This window comes from Phalacrocorax carbo, chromosome Z (genome assembly GCF_963921805.1).
Source record: "Phalacrocorax carbo chromosome Z, bPhaCar2.1, whole genome shotgun sequence".
In the NCBI taxonomy this organism is placed as follows: Eukaryota; Metazoa; Chordata; class Aves; order Suliformes; family Phalacrocoracidae; genus Phalacrocorax; species Phalacrocorax carbo.
This window is the reverse complement of record NC_087548.1, coordinates 73416465-73440248: the sequence shown is the minus strand read 5'-3', so window position 1 is coordinate 73440248 and position 23784 is coordinate 73416465. Positions and strand designations below refer to the sequence as shown.

The 23784-nt window shown below is 43.9% G+C and overlaps 1 long non-coding RNA gene across 3 annotated transcripts; it reads left to right on the top strand.

Annotated features, from left to right (window-relative positions):
* Window positions 1–9728: 9728 nt before the first annotated feature.
* On the top strand, window positions 9729–23480 carry LOC135310556 (uncharacterized). Of its 3 annotated transcripts, XR_010370645.1 has the most exons (5): window positions 9729–10242; window positions 15537–15653; window positions 16393–16489; window positions 20292–20384; window positions 22271–23480. It is a non-coding gene; the product is annotated as an uncharacterized LOC135310556 (long non-coding RNA). The 3 variants fall into 3 exon arrangements; XR_010370644.1 differs by lacking the exon at window positions 16393–16489 and having other exon boundaries at window positions 9733–10242; XR_010370646.1 differs by lacking the exons at window positions 9729–10242; window positions 16393–16489 and adding an exon at window positions 10263–10662.
* The last annotated feature ends 304 nt before the right edge of the window (window positions 23481–23784 follow it).

The window sequence follows — 23784 nt, the reverse complement described above, 5'->3', positions numbered from 1 at the left end:
CAGGATGATGAGAAACAAAGACAAAACTAAAGCCATCTTCCCCTCCCTTCTCAGGATCAACGTCACCTCTTCATTCCTGACACTTCCACCTCCTCCTCCCCAGCAGTTCAGAGGAATGGGGAAAGGTCGTTGTGGTCAGTCCATAACACACCACCTCTGCTGCTACTCCCTCCTTACACTGTTCTGCTCTAGCATGGGTCCTTTCTACAGGGTGCAGTCCTTCAGGAACAGACTGCTTCAGTGTGGGTCCCCCACAGGGTCACAGGTCCTTCCGGAAAACCTGCTCCTGCGTGGGCTCCTAAACACAGACTGCAGCTCCTGGCAGGAGCTGGCTCCTGCATGGGGTCTTCATGGGCTGTAGCTTCCTTCAGGGCGTCTCCACCTGCTCTGGCATGGGGTCTTCCATGAGCTGCAGGTGGATATCAGCTCTACTGTAGTCCTCCAGGGGCTGCAGGGTCACAGCCTGCCTTACCATGGTGTTCACCAGGGGCTGAATCTCTGCTCTGGCACCTGGACTATCTCTTCCTTCTCCTCCTACTCCCCCTCATTCTCTGACTTGCAGGGCTGTTTCATGTTTTTCTCACTCCTCTCACAGCTGCCCTGCAGCATTTTTTACCCTTCCCTTTAAAACAGGTTTTCACAGAGGAACCACCAGTATGGCTAATGGGCTCGGCTGGGTCCTGCGGCAGGCCTGTTTTGGAGCCAGCTGGAACTGTCTGTGTCTGGTACGGTGCAGCCCCTGGTCTCTTCTCACAGAGGCCACCCTGCAGCACCCCCGGTTACCAAAACCTTGCGATGTAAACCCAGTACAACCTGGGCTGACAGATGTGGATCCCACGTGCCAGCTGTTAGTTGACTGTGTATGCAAAGACAGTGATGAGCACATCTGACAGCACTGAAGACTTGGTATCTAAATCCCAGAATGAGTCATTTCAGCACACTACTGAACATGTGTTGCAGTCTCCCTCATTACCTGCAAGGGATGGTGATTTCGTAATCATTCTGCATTAATGAGGTGACACCACACCTAAGGTTTTCCTCACTTCCAAGGGTGCTATTCTCTCTGGAGCATGGGGGATTATTGGAGAGGTTGTTGAGCAATTCACTGCAATGGCAGAGAGATGGAAGGATTTGCATGAGAATGAGTGTTCTGACAGAGCAGGCTGGTGCAGAAGATCACTCTGGGGCTGGTAGAGGAGGAGACCATGACTGATGTGTACAGAGTTCTGAACTGATGATCAAGTGGATGTTGCCTACATGTCATCCTGTCTCCAAGAATTTTGCTTAGGCTATGCGCTGTGCTGGGTGCAGCGGAAGCCAAACTGCTCCTGTGCAGCAGATCAGTGACAATGGTCATCACATTCTTAGTGTGGTCAGACAACGATTATTTGACATTAGATGTCCCAGGCCCCACAGAGCCATCAGCTTAAAACCACCAGGATGAGCAGGGAACTGCGGGGCCAGTGCCCAGGGCTTATGTGGGCAGCTGAGGTCTGGGCAAACTTTCAAGAGCCACCCAAATAACATCAGGCCCTTGCTGCTGTGGCTGCGGTGGGAGCTCAGGGTGCTTGCTGAGGACCAGCAATGGGACGTGGCTGTGGCAGAGGGCACTGTTGTGGCCCACTTGTGCCTGTTGGGGCTGGACAGCGAGGTGTTGGTGCGGCAGCTGCAGAACTGCCTGCCAGAACGCACAGAAACATTCATCTGCCAGCTCATCACCACTGCCTTGTGCCTGTGCGGCAGGGAGACCTGCCAGCACCTGGACCAGCAGGACCACCGTGCTTCTGGCAGGGAGGATGACAGCCCTACAGCCAGCCCCAACCCCACCACCTCCTGGGGGGGACTCACCCCCAATCTGGCCTCCTCCAGCAGCCCTGCAGGCTCCAATGTGGAGCTGGGGTACGACTGCACAGCCCTTTGCCAGTGAGGGGATGGGGTGTTAATGGTGACGGCTCCTTCTAGATAGCCCAGGCGCTATATCTTTGTTTCTCACCCCAAGAGCAAGTTCTGCTCAGCTCCAGGGCTGCATCTCAGTGCCAGGTCCTAGAAGAGGTGTTTGCAGCCAGGGAGTCTTCAGGGCCAGCCTGTCCCACATTGCTTGTCACCCCAGGCCTGGTCACCTCCATGCCTTGCCCTCTGCCCCGCATCTCGGGGCTCTGCTCCCCTGCCAGCCCACGCTGCTCGGCATGTCCTCAGTACATAGCACCAGGGCTTGGTGCCACTCTGTGTAAGCCCAGGGCTGTGCCCACCGCTGATTTTGGTACAGTAATCCCAGCAAAATCCCTGTTCCATGGCAGGGCAAGGCTGAGCAGCCCCAGCTGGGAGGCCTTGCACTCTTGGAGCACAGTCGGTGCCCTGCTGCTAGCAGTGATGGTGCCCTGTACAGTTCAGTGACGCAGGGACCTGGGTGGTGCATGGGATGTGCTGCAAACACTGGAACAGAGCAAGCTGTCAAAAGCATTATCAGTATTTCAAAGAGGCATTTACACTGTGGGAACTTCATCTGGCTGTTTTTCATAACATGCATTTGTCCTGATTTCAGCTGGGATAGAGTTAATTTTATTTCTAGTAGCTGCTATAGTGCTGTGTTTGGATTTAGCATGAGAATAATGTTTGTAACACACCGATGTTTTAGTTGTTGCTGAGCAGTGCTTGCAATAACCAAGGAGTTTTCCAGCCTCCCATGCTCTGGTGGGTGCACAAGAAGCCGGGAGGGGAAGGGGCACAGCCAGGACAGCTGGTCCAAACTGGTCAAAGGGGTGTTCCATACCAGATGATGTCATGCTACGATATTAACTGGGGAGAGCTGGCCGGGGGAAGCAGCAATCGTGGCTCGAGGGTTGGTGGTGTCTGTTGGTGGGTGGTGAGCGGTTGCATCGCTCATTTGTTGTTCGTTGTTTTTTTTGTGTTTGGGGGGTGGTGGTTTATTTTTTGTTTTTCCCTGGGTTTCACTTCTCTCTCTCATTGTTTTCATTATATTATTATCATTAATAGTAATAATAATTGTTTTTGTTGTTAATATTATTACTATTACAATTTTATTTTAATTATTAAACTGTTCTTATGTCAACTCATGAGTTTTTTTGCTTTTGCTCTTCCAATTCTCTCACTGCCCCACTGAAGTGTGGGGAGGGAGCGAGCAGCTGTGCAGTGTTTAGTTGCTGACTGGGGCTAAATCATGACAGCATTATTAGGAAATTGGTATTAAAATGCAAAGGATTGTTTTCCATGTCTAGGGCAGTAAGCTTAGTTTAGGAAATCAAAAGACTGTCACAGGCAGCCATAGCTTTCCAGTGCTGCTTGGGGTAAACCAGCTCATCACTCCCACTGTACCCACCTGCAGAGCAGGAACAAGAAAGCTGATTTACAGCATCAGCTGCTATTAAGCAACCTACTTCTGCTGAAGACAAGTGAGGTGCATTAATCAGCTCTGGGTAGGAATGAGACCCATTACACCTCTTCCAGGGTTCACCTGGCATAATTTTGTAGGCTTAGACAAGAAGACTTCTGCTGGCAATGGTGATGGATTTAGTGGCCCACATATCTGGTGCCATTTGAGATGCCCTGGATACTCTGCCTGGCTTCCACGTGCCTTTTGAGAAAGAATGTGTCTTATCTGCCAAACCTGGGTTACCTTGAAATCTCAGGTGAGACATGTGGGCAGATATATCCACTGAGGGTATCTCTTGCTCTGCATGCATGCAGGACCTGTCAATACAGGACTGGGATCTCCTTTAAGGCCTGTGCTGTAAGGAATAGATAATAATCCAGGCTGCACTGCAAAGGGCTCTCCCCCTTCAGCATCCACCTGCTGTGATTCAAATGTGTACTTAAAGATGAAGGGACATTCCATGGGTACAATGTTCATCTCATTGTAGAGAAACTCTCTGGGGAAGAAGCACGTTGCAGCGTATGTTCCTGCTTCTGAACTGGACCTGCATCCAAAGGCTGGCCACAGAAAACACTGTTGCTGCTAGCAGGCATATCTGTTGAACATTTTATTAGTTGGCAGATCAGTGACTGGGAGTGCTAGAGATACTTGGTGCGTCAGTTTTAAGAAGTTTCAGGTCTCACTTTCCAGCAGTTCCAGACAGGGGCTGTCTGCAGTTCAACAGGTTTCATGGCTTTTGCCGTGGAGTGACAGAGGACCTGGAAATGGCTTCACCCTATCTAGGTACATTTTCAGTGGTTTCCAAAAAGGGAACTAATTAACTGAGGCAAGTCGTCTGGATTAGCAAAGGCTGATGGAAAGTAGAGGAAAAGCCCCCCTTTCTGGGATATTGTTAAATGCTTAGATCTATGGAACCTTTGCATGAAGTGTAGAGTGAACCACTGTACAACTAAGTTAGTCTTCAATCCTGATTAATAATATGGCTGGCAACTTACCAAAAACATATGAACCAGTATGTGTGGCAATATTACTATTTATCTTTTGAAAACCTGCAGCCCTTAGAGATTAGGTATCCAGCATGTCATACACAGAACAAGCCTCAACTAAGTGACAAGCTGCTGTCCAAGGCATTGAGGTGAAAATGAAGTGTGTAGAAGCAGAGATGCAGAGCTGTGAAACAACTTTTTTTAAGATCATTAACCTGATAAGTGAAGTTGGGATAATAACAGTTTGATCACACAACTCCTTCAAACCACAGGGCTTTGTGCCTTCAAATTATAGTAATTTCTTCTCCATTAGCTGAAACAGAAAAAAAAATGTATGTGCGTATTTATGTGTTTGCACGCCTTTAAATATTATGTGTTTATGAGGAGAGAGAGGGAGAGGGAGAGAGCATAAGTGACCTGTCAGATGCCTATCATACCCTGGAAGAGCAGAGCAGAAAAGCAAAGGCAGATAGTGTGCATCTCCTGCATGCACATCTAGGTTTTTATAGACATATGAGAAAGACATGAAAGAAGGGAGGAAAAAAACCCCATTGGATGGGCTGGCCTCTTGTAAGATTTAGGAACTGATAAATTTAGAAAAGTCATTTTGCTGTCGCTTGTGTATTGCAGAGTCTTGTGTATGAGTCAGTGAGAAAAAAAAAAGTCACTTCCTCTGTGATAGCATGCACAAGTAGCATAAAATGGGCTCAATTAATCTTTTTAACCACTGAATACACTCTGAGTAAACAAAGTGTGTTTCAAATTATATGCCCTAGAAAGTTACTCAGCCTTATCAAATGCTTCTCTTCACAGATCTGCTTTTCTCATTGTTGTATTACAAGTAGTTTTCTGAACGGAAAAACTGTTCAAGCAAAATGTTAAATAGCATTCATTTGTCATTTTCCTGCACGGACCAGGCAGCAGCCTGCTAGATCTCAAAACATGTGGTCATTATGAAGCTTGTATTGAACTGTTTGGGGTTTTTTGCACCTTCTTCTCAGGCAGTGTTCCTTTGTGACTGGTAATTTCCAGCACTCCTGCTTGAATTGGCACAGGTGAAAACTCTGCAAGAATCACACAATGGATCATCACAAGCTAGTGATCGGGCTCTTTTCTGGTGCTGTACAGGTGATCTCTATTGCTTTATCTGTAGCCTTAGATGTTTTTTTCACAGGGGCCAGCTACGCTCCAAACCACATCACCAGGGTCATTACCAAAGAAACCAGTAATTCTGGGCTGAGCTATTAATGAGTGGAAATAGATTTTTTTCAGTCCTTTTGTAGTGTTTATTTTTTTCAAGAATAAAAAAAGGAAATCTCCACAGTTCATTTTTCATGGCAAGTTATAAGTTTGATGCAGAAATAACTCGGTAATGCCCTTTGGCTTTTTCTATGGAGTGGGTCATAGTAAACAATTAGACTAAATTGTCCCTTCCAGCCTAAAAAAAGGGGGGAAAATAAAGGTATGAAGATAAAGAGTTCAGCCACAAATCAGACCCTTATGTTGTTTAATGGCAAGGTCTTTTGTGTTGGCATCTTGATTTCAGAGTGTGAGAAATTACTATCATCATTACACACTAGGTGCTGTTGCTGGCTTTAACATTAATGCAAGAATTCCAGCATTCTGAAGTATGATTAAGGACAATCAATTATATTATATTTTCATTCCAAATTTTCTGTTGCTTTATGTGAGCTTTAATATTTTCTATCAGATTTACATGGCTGTATTTTATCATACTTTACAGTTGGCTAAACTATGTTGGGGTGATTATCCCTGGGAATATCACTAATCCTTGTTTTAACAAAATCTATACTATTGTCAGAAGTTAATTGCACTATTGCTGTCTTTTTGCACAGGATTACTGATTGCTACAGGGCAGTGGTAGACAACAGTACTGGTGTACAAGGCATAAGAAAAGAGCTTTATTCAGATGCTAACAGCTGACACCACAAGAAAGATTGCCAAAGAACAAATCGATGTCACAGAATACCCATACTGTGTCGTATAGGTGAAACAGGTGAATCATAGAATCATTAAGGTTGGAAAAGACCTCTAGGATCATCCAGTCCAGCCGTCCACACAACACTACTGTGTCTCCTAAACCATGTCCTGAAGTGCCACGTCTACATGTTTATTGAACACCCCCAGGGATGGTGACTCCACCACCTCTCTGGGCAGCCTGTTCCAATGCCTGACCACTCTTTCAGTGAAGAAATTTTTCCTAATATCCAATCTAAACCTCCCCTGGCGCAGCTTGAGGCCATTTTCTCTTGTCCTGTCGCTAGTAACTTGGGAGAAGAGACCAACACCCACCTCGCTACAACCTCCTTCCAGGTAGTTGTAGAAAGTGAATAATGATGCCATTTCCCACACAGCACTGAACAGACATGTTAAAATAGTGTTGGCATATTTACCACTGCTGCCAGTGAGATAACTTCTTATAACAGTGCCTCACTGTCACCAAGTAAAGATAATACGTATCAGTGCCACTTCCATATATAGTTCCTCCAGTGATATTAAAGTCATTTAGAAAATGAAGGTCAGCTGTTCTCAGTTGTTCTGAGTAATTGTGCTTAACCATATCCCTGCTCTTTTAAGCGTACTTTCTGAGTGTGAATCTTCCTTGCTACATGTCGTCAAGCTTCTGGATTTCTAACCTCAAAAAACATGTCTGTCTGGAGTGAATTTGGATCGGGTGGGTGTATATAGGAGGGTGTAGATGTAGGAAGAAACATTTCTTTCCTTATGCACAGCATGGGACAACTAGATGAATGTGGGTACCTTTCGTTCCTAAAAAAGGTGGCCTAGAGAGCCAAAGTTATGCAAGTTTAAGTGGATTTAGGATGAATGATAGGCTGCCTTGGCCTATTTCCCCTATGTGAGTGTTCATCACATGAATTTTATGCTGTTTAGTGTGATCCTACATGGATATAGGTGTCTAGGCTTTCAGCTGAGCTGAAGTTATATATGTATCTTGGAAGATCTGGACTCTTTCATTACAAGTGACTTGATACAATCTGGGAGTGTGAAGCCATCTTTCTGCATCTCAGAGTTTGAGATAAAGAATGGAGACTAGCAGCAAAGCCCTGCTTCTTGTCAGGAGATCATAGGCTCTTCTGCAAGGTCCATGTACTTAGAGTGCTTAATGGCGATCTTAAAATCATAAAAGGATAGTTCATAATCTAAGCTCTGACAGTTCCCAAAAGTGGTTACCTAGTCTCCATGGATACTAAGACAGAACTGGTTAGCTGACAGTAATGCAAGAATGAGGAAAGTTTATGGTATTGTGGTCATCGGCAGCACAAAAGCATCTCAAGCCAGAGTTACAAAATACAGATAGCTGAATAAATGTTGTATGCACATCATCCTGCCTGGGTTGGTTGTTTTTAACAGCATTTGACAGATTTCCTTTCTATGAAGGCCATGATTCAGGCAGTGTGACTCATCCATCCAGCCACTCTCTCAGACTGTAGGATTTTCTGTCACTGGAACCAGGAAGAAACAGATTTCTTCTACTGGTTGAGATGCTGTGGTGGCCCTACCAGAGCTGATGTTGCATCCAATCTCAGCCATGCATGCTTCCTGACAGGCAATGTTCCCCTGCGCTGGGCAGCAGTTTCTGCAGCAGTAGCAACATCACAAATATCCAGTGTTACCCACAGCCATTGAGACACTGAGAAAGCCATCATACGGGTCCACTCTGGTTTTCTTGTCCTGTGTTGAATACAGCCTAGGAGAAAGAGTAATGTCTATTTTTTCCCATCCAAAAAAATATCAGCAAGGAGGCCATACCTCCTGATATTCAGAAAATAGTATTTGGCAAAACCTGCATGCAGTTATATAGATGCATTTGTTTACACTTAGTAAAGGTGTCCCTGAAGGGACAGCAGAGGTCTTGCGTGGAGCTTCTTCCTCCCTGTTAAAACATCATAAAGAAGCTCATAAATCATAAATCCCATCAGTGATTAGCAACGTGTCTACAAAATGCCTACCAGCTCCAGAGCTGACATTTTTCCCTCCACTCTTTCTTCTCTTCTTTCTTCATCCTTTTCTCCTTTTAGCACTTTTCCTTTTTCTCTATGTGCTCTGACCATCTCAGATATCTGACCAAATAGGCTAATACGGGCAGAGCATGAATCACATGAAGTTAATGTCGGGACCCTGAGTCACCCCACTGCAGCCCACTCCCCGGGCCTTGGCTGTCTGTGCTAGCGGCTGGCTCCGGCACGGTGCAGCTGTGTAGCCTGGGGTTGGGCTGCCAGAGGCAGAGGTGCCAGGGGCTGTGCTGGGGGCCTCCCCATTGCCTGGGAGTTGTGCGCCAGCTCAGCCCCTCTGGTCCTTCCCTGAGCCTGGGCTCCCAGCTCCCCTGCCGAGGAACCTGCTCTGGCTGCTGGCTGGTACTTGGTGGGGATGCAAACTGGTTCAGCTTCCAGCTACTTCAGCTTTGTGCAGCCAGCCTTGAGTCTGGCTGGGTGCTCCTCCAGTTCCATGTCCTGAAGTATTGTGTTGCCAATGCTGCTTAGCACTGGTCTAACAGGAGACGTTGGAATATTGTCACAAGGACGATTTTGTGTCAGCCCTGCTGTGCTTTCAAGTTGCTCATTGTCTATGCAGCCCTTGGCTAAAATGGCCGGGGAAAAAGTGTGTCCATAATGATGAACTGTTCTGCACAGCTAGTACAAGTTTCTGTTTCCTGCTTTCCCACTTTCTTTAGCACTTAAGTTTGTCCATGCTTTGCTCATTAACTTCTGAATGTACTTTCTCTCCAGCAACTTGCTCAGGCAGTTTATTTTCCTGTTTCTTCTATATTGAAGTATACAGATATTTCAGAAGTACAGCTTAATTCCTCCACACCTGTTAAATTCTCTTCCCCTCTCTGTATATTTTATAGCAGTAAAACTGGAGTTGCAGGGTGAAGTTGAGAATGAGCAGAGTAATAATAACCTTACTGGTTATATTTTCTCTGTTGTAATAGAATTCAAAGTGACATCTGTCAAGATTAAACCTTGCTAATATCCATAGGCATATTCTTCGCTCAAACTCTTTTTGTATGGATCTAAAAAATCTAATTTTCAGTCTTGTTCCTGAGGACAACTTCAATTAAAGTCATAACTGCATCTCAAATTAATAGAAATTCTTGAGAAATATGCCAGTCATGAAAGAAAATTCTTTTAATTATTTTGAAATTACTAGGAATAGAAGGCAAGAAAAGTTTGGGCTGTTGTCGTAGTTTTAGCTGGGATAGAGTAAATTTTCTTCACTCTAGCTGGCATAGTGCTGTGCTTTGAACTTAGCATGGAAAAAAATGTTGAGATAACACACAGCTGTTTTGGCTGTTGCTGGGCAGCGCTTGTACTAGTCAAGGACATTTCCAGCTTCCCATGCTCTGCTGGGGGCACAAGAAGCCGGGAGGGGAGGGGGCACAGCTGAGAGAGAGGATCCAAACTGACCAAAGGGATATTCCATATCATGTAACATCATGCCCAGTATGTTAACTGGGAGGAGCTGGCTGGGGGAGGGAGGCAGCAATCGCGGCTCGGGGACAGGCAGCGTCGGTCGGCGGGTGGTGGCTGGTTGTATCGCTCGTGTTTCTGTGGTTTTTTTTATTTTTTTCCTTTCCCTTCCTTTTCCATTTTATTATATGAACATTGTTGTCATTATTATCATAATTATTATAATTATTATTTTATTGTAATTATTAAACTGTGCTTATCTCAACCCACAATTTCTTTTGCTCTTCCGATTCTCTCCCCCATCCCACAGGGGTGGGGGGAGTGAGCGGGCGGCTGCGTGGTGGTTAGTTGCCAACTGAGGCTGAACCTCGACAGCTGTTGAAGTAGAAAAAGCATCTCCCTAAGCATTCAGGTGAATGAAATGAGGTTAAAAGTTGTGGCACATTCTTACCTTTCTAGGGATAATAAACTGTACAGTGGTTTTGATATCACCTTGAATTCCCTACAAAAACATGTTACAAAACTGAGTGGGAGCTGGCAAGTAATTTTTCAGAAAAATGAACAGTGCTAGACTTTGTATGTGAATTCTGTGTGCTTGGAAACCTAGATGTGTATAATCTTATGTTTGTCATTCTCTCTGAAACACTTCTTTTGCCCAGATCAATCATTGCTTATTTAAATGCTTCAAGAAGCCCATATTTGCAGAAGACAAAAGGAAAGATATCGTGGGTCATCCTCCTTTAGCAGGTGATATTGTGCCTTATATGAAGATTGAAATTCTCACCTAATTGGGAATACTCAGAGATACTCGATGACATGGCTGTAGAAGAAGGTGAGAGGATTTAGCCACTGGTACTCTGAGGATGAAATTTGTGGTTTTAATATCGAGCAAAGCCCAAGAATTTATAAATAGCATGCTTTCCCACCGAAAGCTTCTTCCATATTCTGTGTCATCTGCTGTCCTATGATGTCTTTCTTATTATGTCTGTCTTCAAATTGTGGGCTGAGAAACATCAATGACTTCCGTGGTTAAGAAGTGTTCTGCATATCTGGGATGATAATTCAGAATATGAATGTTGTCATCTACATTGAGTACTGTCATCCACAGTATGAATTGTACAAATATTCTGAAATACTAGCCATCACTTTCTCACAAAAGATAGAAGGAAAATGTATTTACCAGCATTATGCAATGGGAAGTGATGGGCATAGTGTAGCATTTTTTTAGATCTCATCCTAAGAAGATGTTAACATGGCACAAAGGAAAACATGGGATTTCCACAAGCCATAATTAGCTGGACTATTGTGATAGGATGAGATCTTATCAACTAGGAAAGGACGGTATTTAAATTACCAGTCAGAAGAACTAAAATTCATGTACCATATCTGGCAATTATGCAACATGTTAAAAGTAATCTCCAAAGCCTTGTATGAAGCTTTTTGTAGCACACCACCAATCTTCCAGAGCTCTTACGGGCACTGGAACTCCATTGCAACCACATTTACAATGTGTACTTTAAACTGGAGAGAAGCTCTCTAAAATTTCCCAGTGTGACTGGCAAGCTTACTCTGAATGTATCTATTTAACTGAAATTTCCCCAGGATGCACACTGTGCTTTTTTTCCAAATAATTAACTTCCTTCTCTCTCTGGGCTTGGACATAAAACACATGGGTGATATTTAGAATGCTTCCTAATAATTCCAGGTACTTTGAATGATTATGTTATTTTTAGTTATAGTACAACTTCCTAATAAAACAACTGGCTTGTTACTAACTACACACATGAAAATAATTGGACTTATGGTATCTTATGAAAGCAACACGCAGCTGTTGTTCTAGGTCCAAAGTCTGAATGGAAAAGGAAGTGCTGTCATTCCAGCAAACTCCTATAAAATGGATGGTAGAAGGTTTTGGGTAGTAGCTACATTGGTGCCTTATAAAGTGTCTTTCATTACAGAGTTGACATTTCATACATGCTGCTGATTAATGCTATCTGTGCTACCACCTTGTGGTAGCTGTTATTCTTCAAAAGCAGAAAGTACAGCTGTGTTTGCTCATGGCAGAGACAGTGAGAAATCTACAAGGATGGCTGTGTTCTTAGATGTTTGCACTTTGCTTCTATTTTGCAGTACTGAAAGAAAATATTAATTCAGGCTTTTGTGCAAAAGATCTGGTATCTTCTGCTGTACTGGGTGTATATGTTTTGTTTATGTATACGTAGAAGTTTTGGCAGAGTGGGGCTGCAGGGGTGGCCTCTGAGAGAAGACACAGATGGTTCCAGCCAGCTCTCCAGTGGACCCACTCCAGCACACAGCTGAGCCCGTCAGCCAAGATGGTGGCACCTCTGTGAAAATATATTTAAGAAAGGGCAAAATATCACATGGCAGTGTAAGGAGTGAGGGAAAAAGTGTGAGAAACAGCCCTGTAAACAGCAAGATCAGAGAAGGAGGAGGGGAGGAGGTGCTTCAGGTGTTGGAGCAGAGAGTCCTGCAGCCCCTGGAGAAACTGTGGTGGAGCAGGCATTTCCCTGCAGCCCATGGAATTAGAATACACTACAGAAACAGATTTTTTTATATATATATATATGATTTTTTTTATCCTGTGTGGATTCAAAATGTTATTGGAAGATGTTTGAACCTTAATCTAGAAGTATATCACCACAAAGGTTCTTGTAAACAAAGTAAAAGGTTTTCAAGAAAGTCTCAAAACTTATACTGTAATTTTTTGGAAGACTTAATTCTAAATTCTTTCCTGTCCCATCGGTGTTTAACTGGGGTGAACTGCAGAGCACAAGCCCCATTCCCAGAGTCAACAAAATAAGCTGCAGGTGACATCTACAGCGTGTCACTTTTCTTTCCTATGTACAAGAAAAGCAAGCTTGGAATGACAAATAAAAGGATTTCAAGTCATCTTACCACAGACTAATTAACAATAACTTTATGATTATGAAGTTCATCTCTTCCTCGCATTTCAGATGTGGAAAAAAGCATTAGTAAGAGGCTGCCATCATCTTGCTGGAGATTGTTTAGCTAGTGCTGAGCCTTCAGTGGGAGGAGCAAAGTTCAGCTGTAGCACTGGCAGATACCATTGATGGAGTGATTAATGAGTCTGATGTTCCTTCTTTTGTGTTCCGTGCTTTGGACATCACAGCAGCTCCTGTCTGCATGTCACTTCTTCATCTGTTCTGCCTGATTCCCTCTGGAAATGTTCATGGAGATGCCTTTGCTGATAGCTGAACTTTGGTTCTGAAGGTGTGTGCCTCCTCATGAGGGAGGTCAGGCCCCACAAGCAGGGTGCCAGCATGTGTTTGCACCTGGTGGTTGCAGTAGGGGTCCAGGGTGCAGAGGGTCATGCGTGTGCTGCTGGGGATGATGTGGGGCTGCTCAGAGATTGCAATGTGATGGTCTCAGTATGGTGCAAGGCATCCTCTGCCACCAGCGGTGCAGGTGCCCTGGATTTTGGCAATAGTGGGAAGGCTTCTACTCCACCTGGAGATTTGCAACAGGCACAGTGCCTGGCACTGGTGAGGACAAACACTCAACAGGGGATGTATCAGAGCCAGCTGAGACTGCACCTCACATCTGCAAAAAGGGGAAAGGAAAGCAGTAGTGGTGGGAGGCTTCCTCCTGCAGCGATTGGAGGCACCCATCTACTGACATGACCCGGTATCTTGGGAAGATTGTGTCTGCTGGAGGCCAGGATGGTGCAGAGAGACTGCCACACCTTGCCTGGCCTTCAGACTATTACCCTGCTGCTCTTCCATGTGGGCATCAATGATACTACCAAGGAAGTCCTGGAGAGTACCAAGAGTGATTAGAGAGCTCTGGGGGAAAGGGTGAATGAATGGCTCAGGTGGTGTTACTTTGACGCTGCCAGGAAAACAAAAATGCTTGAGTAGAAGCAGGCTCATCAGGTGGGTCAGCAACTCACTGCATGGCTGGTTTTGCAGGCAGGACTTTGGCATCTATTGACTACAGGACCCTCTTTGAGGAGCAAGAGCTACTAAATAGGAATAGGATAAGCCTGACAAAGCAGGGCTGGAATGTCTTTGCAAATGAGAATGCTGAAATAGTGAGGGTAACTTTAAACTAGCTATGTGGGGGAATGGTTTCAACAGTATTAAGAGAAATGAGAGCACCAGGGCAGAGCAGAGGTATCCAGATGAAAGCATGACCTGCAAAAGCAGAACAGCTTATGGCCCCTGTCAAATGGCTGCACATGAATTCAGGTAGCTGTTGGGATAAGGGGGAGGTGTTAGCAGTGGGTACAAAGCGGGCAGAGCTGTGACCTCAGTGGAATAGCAGCAGTATGGTGGGACACCTGCAGAGAGCTGGAGTGGTGGGATACAGGTGCTGTAGGAAAGGCAGGGTGGGCAGACATGGAAGGGTGCATGTACTCTTTGCAAAGGGATGGCTCGAATGTGTGGAGCTTCACCATGGGGCAGGTGTTGAACCAGCAGAGAACCTGTGAGTAAGGGTAAGAGGACAGAGCCAGTGATGTAGCAGTAGGTATCTGCTCCAGTCTCTGGATCAGAAAGTGGAAGTAGAAGAAGCCACCTTCTTCAACACCATCACAAGCCCTGATGTTTGTAGGTAACTTGAATCACCCCAGTATCTGCTGGAAAGGCAGTACAGCTGAGCATAGACAATCCAGGAGTTACCTGGAACTTATTGAAGATAAATTCCTGATGCAGGGCATCAACAAACCAAATTGGGGAAATCCTCTACTTTCAAATAAGAAATAACTGCTTGTAGCCATGAAGGTCAAGGGAATCCTTGGCTGCAGTGACCATCAGATTTTGCCATTTAAAATCCTGAGAGGTGTGAGCAAGTCAAACAGCAAAACTACAACGCTGAACTTCAGAAGATCAGATTTTGGCCTGCTACAGCAATGGACTGATGGGAAGCCTATGGGGTTTCCCAAAGACCAAGGCAAAACCCATCTGCTGGGGCACACTCACCCCCAGAGCAGGACATGCTGGAATAAAGTGGAAAGGAGCAGCAGCTCAGTGGAAATGCCCTGGGGGGCAGCAAGTTGCCAGGAGGCAGCAGTGCTTCTGGGCAGCAAAGCTGGTGCAGACCCACACCTGGTCTGGTACCACCATGGGCAGCAGGTCCAGGCACTGATCCAGGCACCGGTGAGACTACATGGGACTGCAGGGCCCAGGTCTGGGCTCCTGGCACAGAACAGACCCTGCTGCACCGCAGTAAGTCCAGTGGAGGGACCCTGCAATAATTAGGGCTGGAGCCTAGCATGTAGGAGCAGAGGTAGAGGGTGCTGGGATGGTTCCTCCTGGGGAAGAGAAGGGTAAGGGGAGACCTCACTGCTGTCTGCAGCTGCCTGATGGGATGGTATAAGAAAAGGGAGCCAGACTCTTCTCAGAAATCCATAATGACAGCAAGAGGTAACAGGCACACACTGCAATGTTGGAAATCCCATACAGATACTTGTGACAAATTTTTTATGGTGTTGGTGGTACAGTACTGGAACGGGTTGCCCCAAGTGGCTGCTGGGTCTTTGGGTCTTCAAAGGTGTTCAAGACTCATCTTGAGGAGAGGTTAACTGGGCAAAATCAGGCTGAAACTAAAACATACTTCAGTAGTGTTCAGAAGGCTATTCCTGTTGTACACTTAATAGGTTCTGTGCCAATTACAGCACATATGTGTAAATAGACTGCAGGCTAATTATATACTCTTTTTTCACAGAAAATGATAAACTTATGGGAGTACACTTGAAGTTTCATACATCTCTATGTACTGGAAATATTGTACATCTGAGGAAATGACATTTATTTCAGAAGAAGAGACACAAATCAGGGTAGGGTAAGTAAATTTTCAGCCATCTGCCTCCTCAAAACATGCTTTCAGCATTCATGCCTTGAGTTGAACCCCATAGCATCCTATCTTCTAAAGGTGGAAAATAAGAAAACATGGACAAAATGTATAGCAATATTTGGCCAGCCTGTGTAGTCTGATTCTGAGTCTGTACATTACTATAAAAAATATACAGGTTTCCTCTGCAGGCCTTTGAAGTGGAAACCCTGCAATGTTCTTTGTCGCTCCCTTGCAGCTTTCCTGGCTCCAGGGTAACTCTTACGGAAAATGTGGGATACAGGACAGAATAAGAAAACTTCATAATTATATTGTGACAGGATATTTGGACAGCAGTATGGTTTTTAAGCCTAATCTCATCAATTTTTCTGTGAAACTACTACTTCTGTTTTCACTTAGTTTTGTGGGCATTTGCATGTACAAAATTCAATCAGACATAAAACTTTCTAGTCAAAGTCTGTAGGATTTATTAGTGAATTATTTTATTTCTACAGATTTTGTGAACTATTCCATAGAACAAAATTTCTGTTGGTATAGAATTTGTGAATAGCTTAATATAGGGGAATAAAAATGTAAATATTCTAAAGGTGTTCAGGGTATTTCCTTAAAAGTCCAATTAAAAATAGAGGTTCTGTAAGACCTGAGTTAGAGAGGAGGTGATTCTAGATAAGCCACTCCTTCTGAATTACAGCCTCTGATAGGAACATTAGAATTATTTGTTTCATTTCAGCACTTTCTGGAGACCTCTGAAATTCCATCTTTTATGCATTTTCCTTCATCAGAACTCTTTCAGCATCTTGACTCCAGACTCCCTCCTTCTCTACAATGTAAGTGAGAAAACCGCACAGTTCAATCACAGTTACTGATGTGAAGGGCCTTAAGAGGGACTTTGTGCAACACGGGAATACTGAAAGTGCTCTCAGCCTGTCTGGGGCATGGATAAGAGCCAGCAATGCCCTGTGCACCATTAGCAGTACCAGCACTTGTCATCAGTGTAGGAAGATCGTCCAACAACTTTTGATGGTGTCTAGAGATCCTGGAAAGTACACTAGTCAGGCATAATTTTCCCTTTCTCTTTACCTGCCTGGGCTGGGTTTTTGCCTGGCTTTGGGGTGCAGAAAAAAATATGAAGGTGTAGACAGCCCTAAATCCTTCTCCTGCACCTTTTATAGCATTTAATGACTTCTTTCTGTTGTATTGATTTTAAGTTTACATATGCTTTGAATAGGTAACCTGAAAGGCCTTTTTCTTTAAATTGTGTGGAATTTCACAGCATTTTTGTAGCACATGTTATTCTCTTTTGGTATCTTGTGTGATGTTTGTACAACACAAGATAAAAATAGGTCTCCTCTATCTTTACACCTCATTCTGCTGCATGGACACAGAGACAAATGCATGCCTACCTTTACAGGTAGCTTTAATCCCCTTCCCTTAAGTCTGCTCATGTTTTCTGGTCCCAGTACAGCCTCTCAATGGCTAACTGATCCATCTTCAACAGGTTTACAGCTGATTAAATGACTGTCACAACGCATAAATATAGTGATTATGGGACACTAGCATTTTAAGTGGTGTTGCACACTTTGGATTTATAATAGCTGTTTTTCATAAGCATCTGTATTAATCTTTATTCTGGGATTATTTTTCTTTCAGGCAAACTAGAAGCAGAGCTGAGGGCTTTGTCTCCAGGATAGTTTTGAGCTTCTTGCTTCCATGGTTTTATAGTCTGAGTCCATCTATGGTTATCATGTGTGCAGTCTGTGTATGTGGCTAGTGAATTCTGGCAAATTGTCTGTCTGGAAAATTGTAGATGGCTTTCAGATATACTCTGAGTGCCTGTGACTGTACTAGTATGCAGACTTCCAAGCCTTTTTTAGGAGTATTTTGAGTTTTGACTGAGGTCTTCATGGTCATGGACTAGTGACTGGTGGGGAGGAGCTGGCTTTTGATGGTGCTGAAGTCATGAACAGAGCCAGCCAGAGGCTGACAAATCTCTTTCCCAGCCAGAAGTTTACAGGTCTGGTTCTTCCATATGTTTAAGCAAAATGCTGAATTTTTGAAGGGCCATGATCCATCTGAGCACTTCAGCTGTGCAGAGATGCAGACAGCACTGCTTCTTTTGCCAAAGGGATATGAATTTAGTACCAAAACTGTTTTTCTTCAGCCTATCTGAGCCTCCACTGGGAGCAGGTAGGGCTTGGCCTGGTGTACAGGAGAGAGATGGTGATGTGCTACCTTCTGAATAGCTCCTCAGCTAGAACAAGGAATGTGGAAACAAGAAGACCGTTCCCATTCATCTGTAGATGAAGGGGTGGCAGAGATTCCCGAGGACTTCCAAATGCATGCCTCGAAGCACAGGGAAGGAGAAAGATGAGCTGATTTCTTAGCCAAGCCCTGAAGTCCTGCCTTCAGGAGGGGAGGCTGGGAACTTGTGATTTTAATGGAGTTTCAGTGGCACCATTTCCAGCCCAGCCCTGGCTCAAACTCCTCATCAGCCTGGACCAAGTCAGAAAGAAATCCTCATCCCAGATTTCTTGCATGCAAGGAATGAAGTTCATGTTTTCTCTGTGGTTTTGCATGGTTTCACTATGGTTTCACCTCCTCCCCCAGGACTACGGCACTGCTTACATTGCAGCTTTTAAAAAATTTTAATTACTATGAAAACGGTCTTGCTAGCTCTGATCACTCTTGAAAATGTAAGCATGCAAGAGTATAATCTGCCGAAACAAAAGTCAGTCAGCCAGCCTTTGCTGCTCAGCTTTTGCTACCCAATCTGTTATAACTGTCACAACAAATTGTCAGACTGTCAAAATAAATGGCCCAAGTTTAGGATGTTGTTTTGTTTAGCTTTCTTATTAAATACTTTTAAGCACATTTTAGTAGCGGAGTGTAATTAAAGTACAGCAAATGAATTCCCAAAGAGGAGACTAAGTTACACTGTAGTTTTAAATTACTGGAATAGGATTTTCTACCTGGTTTTTGGCTACTTGGAGTGACTGTAATTTGCCACAGTTGGTTCCAGTTGGGAACACTGAGCAAGCAAATAAATATTGATTAGGAAATTATTGCCTGAAAACTAGCAATCTAGGAATGTGAAGATTTCATTTGCTTGTTCAAATTACTTAACTGGGAATTGCTACTCTTATGCAAGTTAACATAGTGCAGCCTGCCAAATATTCGCCCCATTAGAGGAAGAAAACCTAGTGTTTGTTCCAAGAAACGACAACACCTAAACATCAGTATATTTTTCATTAGGTATTCCTTCTCTGTCTGATTTTCCACAGAGGTCTGTAATTTTTCTCCTTTTTTTACTGCCTGGAGTTGTCTCCAAGCAGAGATGTTAATTTGTTTCAGTTGTTTCAGTTCTTACTCCTTTTCTAGACACTGATGTGCCTATGACCTTTTATATGGTCTGTCACCATCTATTCAGCCCTCTCTGTCAACTGTCTCTACAGCCACCCCTTGTGCATTTTGACATCACTCAGCATTGTCAAAAACAAACCCTTCTGAAACAATACTTCTCAAGCCTGCCTTGATCTCCCACTTGCCATTCAGACCTATGACCTTGGTCATCCTTGACCTCTCCTCATCCTGATTCATAGCCACACCTTTTTGTTCCAGTCAAACTCTTTCAGAGGGACTATCCTTTCCCTCACCATACACAGAGAACTTTCCACCCATACACTTGTGTTCTCTGTCTTGGCTTCCTTCACATGCAATGCATTGCAGGGGCAATGGATTGAAGTTGGAACATGGGAAGTTCCACCTGAATATGCGGAAAAACTCCTTCCCTGTGCGGGTGCCAGAGCAGCGGCACAGGCTGCCCAGGGAGGGTGTGGAGTCTCCTTCCCTGGAGACATTCAAACCCCACCTGGCTGCGTTCCTGTGCCCCCTGCTCTGGGTGTGCCTGCTCAAGCAGGGGGATTGGACAAGATGATCTCCAGAGGTCCCTTCCAACCCCTGCCATCCTGTGATTCTGTGATTCTATGTCTTTTCTTCTTCCCACTGACCTCCTTGTCATGCTCTGCCCTGTCTGGTACACCACTAATATGGTGCCTATTTCAGTACATCTCTCTCTCTCATTTTGTCCTTATTCACTTCTCCATGCTAATACACAAGCCCCTAGAGTATAGCACTTTGATTAAATTCCACTGAAATTTTGTATTTTGAAAGATGTGGGAAAGATTTCCCGATCAGAGAGTGGCTAAAATACAGATTATCGGCATAACAGGAGATTCTGACAGGGTCAAAAAGGTCACCAAATGCACACCGCTGTGTTTAATGCCTTCCCTAAATGTCAACTTCTAAGCACTTACTAAGGAGAGCCATCCCTGTGAACAGTATGTCCATGCCACTGTAACCAGACTGCAGGCCAGACAGAGAAAAGAGCTGGCAACAGTCTGCAACTGGTATTTCCGGAGAAGCCTTCTTGGAGTGCAGGGTCATCCTAACTCTTCTCCTGAAACACTTGTACTTCACTCATGCCAGACTGCATGCAATTTGAGGGTGGAAAGATTTTGCCTTTTTGGGACCTGGCATATTGAAGAAGTTATGAGAAGTGATGAAATAGCAGTATTTAATACAGAAAATATTATCACTACTATTAGGCTTTCATATGTGCTTATATTGCAGAACATTGCAGAAGCAAGCAAAAATGATGGTGTTTTTCAAAATTAAAGAAGAAAGACTGTTAATTATTTTTGTGTAAGGAAGGGACAGGAAGAGGTGAGTACCGCAGATCATGTAGTTAACTTTAAAAATCAACGCAATTTGTTTTGAAATTATCATAAGTGAATTAAGATTATAATTGTTTATGTATACATACACAGAGATTCATTTTCTAGCTACATAATTGCATCACAAAGATATTTTGTGTTTCAACAAAGAGCAAAAATGAGGACTGGATCAGGCAACCTGTATACACATAGCGCTCTTAGTGAGTCTAGTCACGCCAGAGAGGTTGCTGCTGCGAGTAAGCCTTGCAGATGCTGACCATTAGGTAAAATTTGTGAAAATATCCCCTCGCCAATCAAAGTCAGCCTCCACAGGTTAGTGTGTAGGATAGGTCATCTTGTTCAGCACTGCCCTAAGCTTCAGAAATTTGGACAAATGCTTCCAGGGACCTTCTTTGTCTTGGTTACACATGAGCCGTCTCTCTGCACTGAGTCTAACCGCTGCAGCGTGGCCTCTCAGTCATTTTGTACAAGACCTTACAGGCCATATTGTGGCACGTACAACACCAAAAGAGAGGTGGTCCTTACTACAGAGATCTTGCCCTTCTGATAGGCAAGAATCAAGGTCAGCAGAAAAGATGTATTATCACTGCCCTTTTGATGATGTGGAACTGAAGGATGAAAACCACGCCAGTTAGCCAAAGTCACACAGCACTGAGCCACATCCTTCTGGTTCCTCAGCCAGGATCTGAACCAGAAGCATTCCTTCTGGTTTGTCTTGAAGGGAAACTGCAGCCTCCTTGGAAATGAGGGCCAGCAGAAACACTGGGGTTCAGCTTAGGAAAACTATTACACTTAGTAGAATTATTTCCTCTAGCAATAATGTGCACAGTGTCACAGAACAGCAAGAGAAAAACATGGTTCCTGGATAAAGGAATCTGAGGAAATAGGTAGGAAATAAAATCTACTAATTTAAAAACCCATGTAAGTTAAAGCTGCTTAATTTCTTAGGAAAAAATTAACTACAGGCAATGGCATGGCATCTTCAGTGGTAGTGGTGGGTTTCTAAAGGAATTATTTTTAAGAAAGTATATGATTGAAAAACATTATTACTCAGCATAAAGGCAGAGGATGACTCTTCAGGGCTGATCCTTAGGTTTCTGAAATCAGTGGAAAGGGTGCTATACAATAGCTACTGTGGTGTTGGGTCAGTTTCACACTGGGACAGGCGGTGTGATTTGCAAGCTAGCAGAGACCAGAAGGTGCACTGGACCCCAACGGACCAGGTATTTAGCTCACATAAGCAGAGCAAAACTTTTTTACATAATTTAGAATCTGACTAGTGCCCTGTGTTAGTACTTCTATGCTTTGGATATCCGGAAAGACTGTTGTCAATGCCTGAAGTTTTTATACAATTCTTATGCTGTTTGTCAGACATGCTTGCAGAATTGATCTACAGCGCATCCAGTGCCATCTGTTTTTCCCACCTACTAATGATATTATCCTCATGGTGCCATATATTGGTTTTTCAAATGACATAGCCTTAGATAAACAGCAAGGCTTATCTTCCAAGACAAGGCATTGTTTGTAGAAAGACACAGATGCTTACAGAGCTCTGTGGCTGTGTGTTATGTCGAGCAGTGTTCAGAGCTCAGGAGAGCTTTTGTTGCTTTAAATTTGATGAATTGTCCACTCCCATGAAATGTCCTCTTCCCTTCTTCCTTACTAGTTTTCTATCTTTTAAGCAGCCTTTTCCGCACCCCATACTTTCTTCATTCGGCATACCAGCACTGAGTCATATGTAGACATGGCAAGACAGAACAGTGATCTAAACATTTAGATTATAATTTTCTACATTAAATGCAATTTAATCTTAGAATATATTTCCCTTCTATGTTTTGGACTTTTTTATCCTAATCTCTTTTGGCTTTAACCAAGGGTGTTCACTTAGAGGATTACAGAACTGCTGCAGCTGGCGGGCACCTCTGAAGATCATCTAGCTGACCCATCGAAGCAGGGTCTCTTGGAGCAGGTTGCCCAGGACCATGACCAGTCAGGTTTTGAATATGTCCAGGGATGGAGACTCCAAAAACTCTTTGAACAAGATGCTCAACTGCTTGACCTCCCTCAGAGGAAGAGGTGGAGGGTTTTTCAATATTTAAATGGAATTTACTGTAATTGAATTTGTGCCCATTGCCTCTTATCCACGCACTGGATACCACTGAGAGGAGTCTGCCTCTGTCGACTTTATTCCTATCTGGTTTATATACACATATGTATGTGTATATACCCCCAGCCCCTGCCTTCTCTTGTCCAGGCTAAACAATTGCAGCTATCTCAGCCTGTTAGCTGACAGTTAGCTAAGTCATTGCACAAGATTGTGTATCATTCTGATATGATATTACCCCCAATTTTATTAATTTAATTTTTACCCATTATAAACGGTGTGAAGAGACACTGTGCAGCTGCAGACAGGATGGTAGACAAGGTTGCTCACAGAGCCCTGCGCTAGTATCTCCCACCCAGGCTCTCAGTGTCGCTTCTGGACCTGTTCAGGCTGAACTTTCACTGGGCTACACAGGGGAGTGAGGAACCCGAGAAACAAACCCCTGTGCACCACAGGCACTTCTGCTGACAGCAGCACCTGCGCTGCCTCGTGCTCCAGCTTCAGCGTGACTCCTCGCATCGGCGCACAGCTGCACCATTGTCTCAGCCAGAAAGCTGTCTTGAATAGAAAATACATCTCCAGGGCCCACCTTCCTGATTTCAGTTCCTGTAGCATTATTTTAATTACTGGAATTTGTTTTGCATTAATTAGGTAATTTTACTTTCTAGTTTTTTCAGTTTTAAAATCTTTTTGACTGCTCTTATTTTTTTCTCTTTACTAAATGTGGGAGCAAACCGCTGTGATATCAATAAACTGTACAAAAAACAGGCCTGAGATATAGATCCCCATTGATTTTTACTCCATCTGAACAAAAAGGCAAAAAAAGTACCTATAAGTTTTGGCAAGTTTAAAGAGTTGACAGAAGGTAGTCTATTGTGAAAATGTTTCAGTGGAAGGACCATACATCACTTTTTTACTAAACAAGTACTATTTTTAATTTTCCAAATGTTATTGCCATTACAAAGGAAAATAAATTGTATATCTCAGTTGTCAGCCCTGGGTTTATTTGGTAACTTATCTGCATATAATGCTGTTCTGATGGATGTGCGCATGTGTGTCTGTGCATCCATGTGTGTGACACATGTGGGGGAAGACTTTGCTATGCCTTTTGCAGTGAAGGAAAGGAAGGCAGATTGTCATCAGCAAAAACCTAGCCTTTCAGCTAATGTTAAATTCTCAGACATGCATGGAATTCAGCTGAGGGTCTGGCCCAGTGTGTTTGTTATCTCCAGATAAATCTGCCTGTATGAGCCTGCTCTGTATGAATGAGAGTGAAACTAAATGG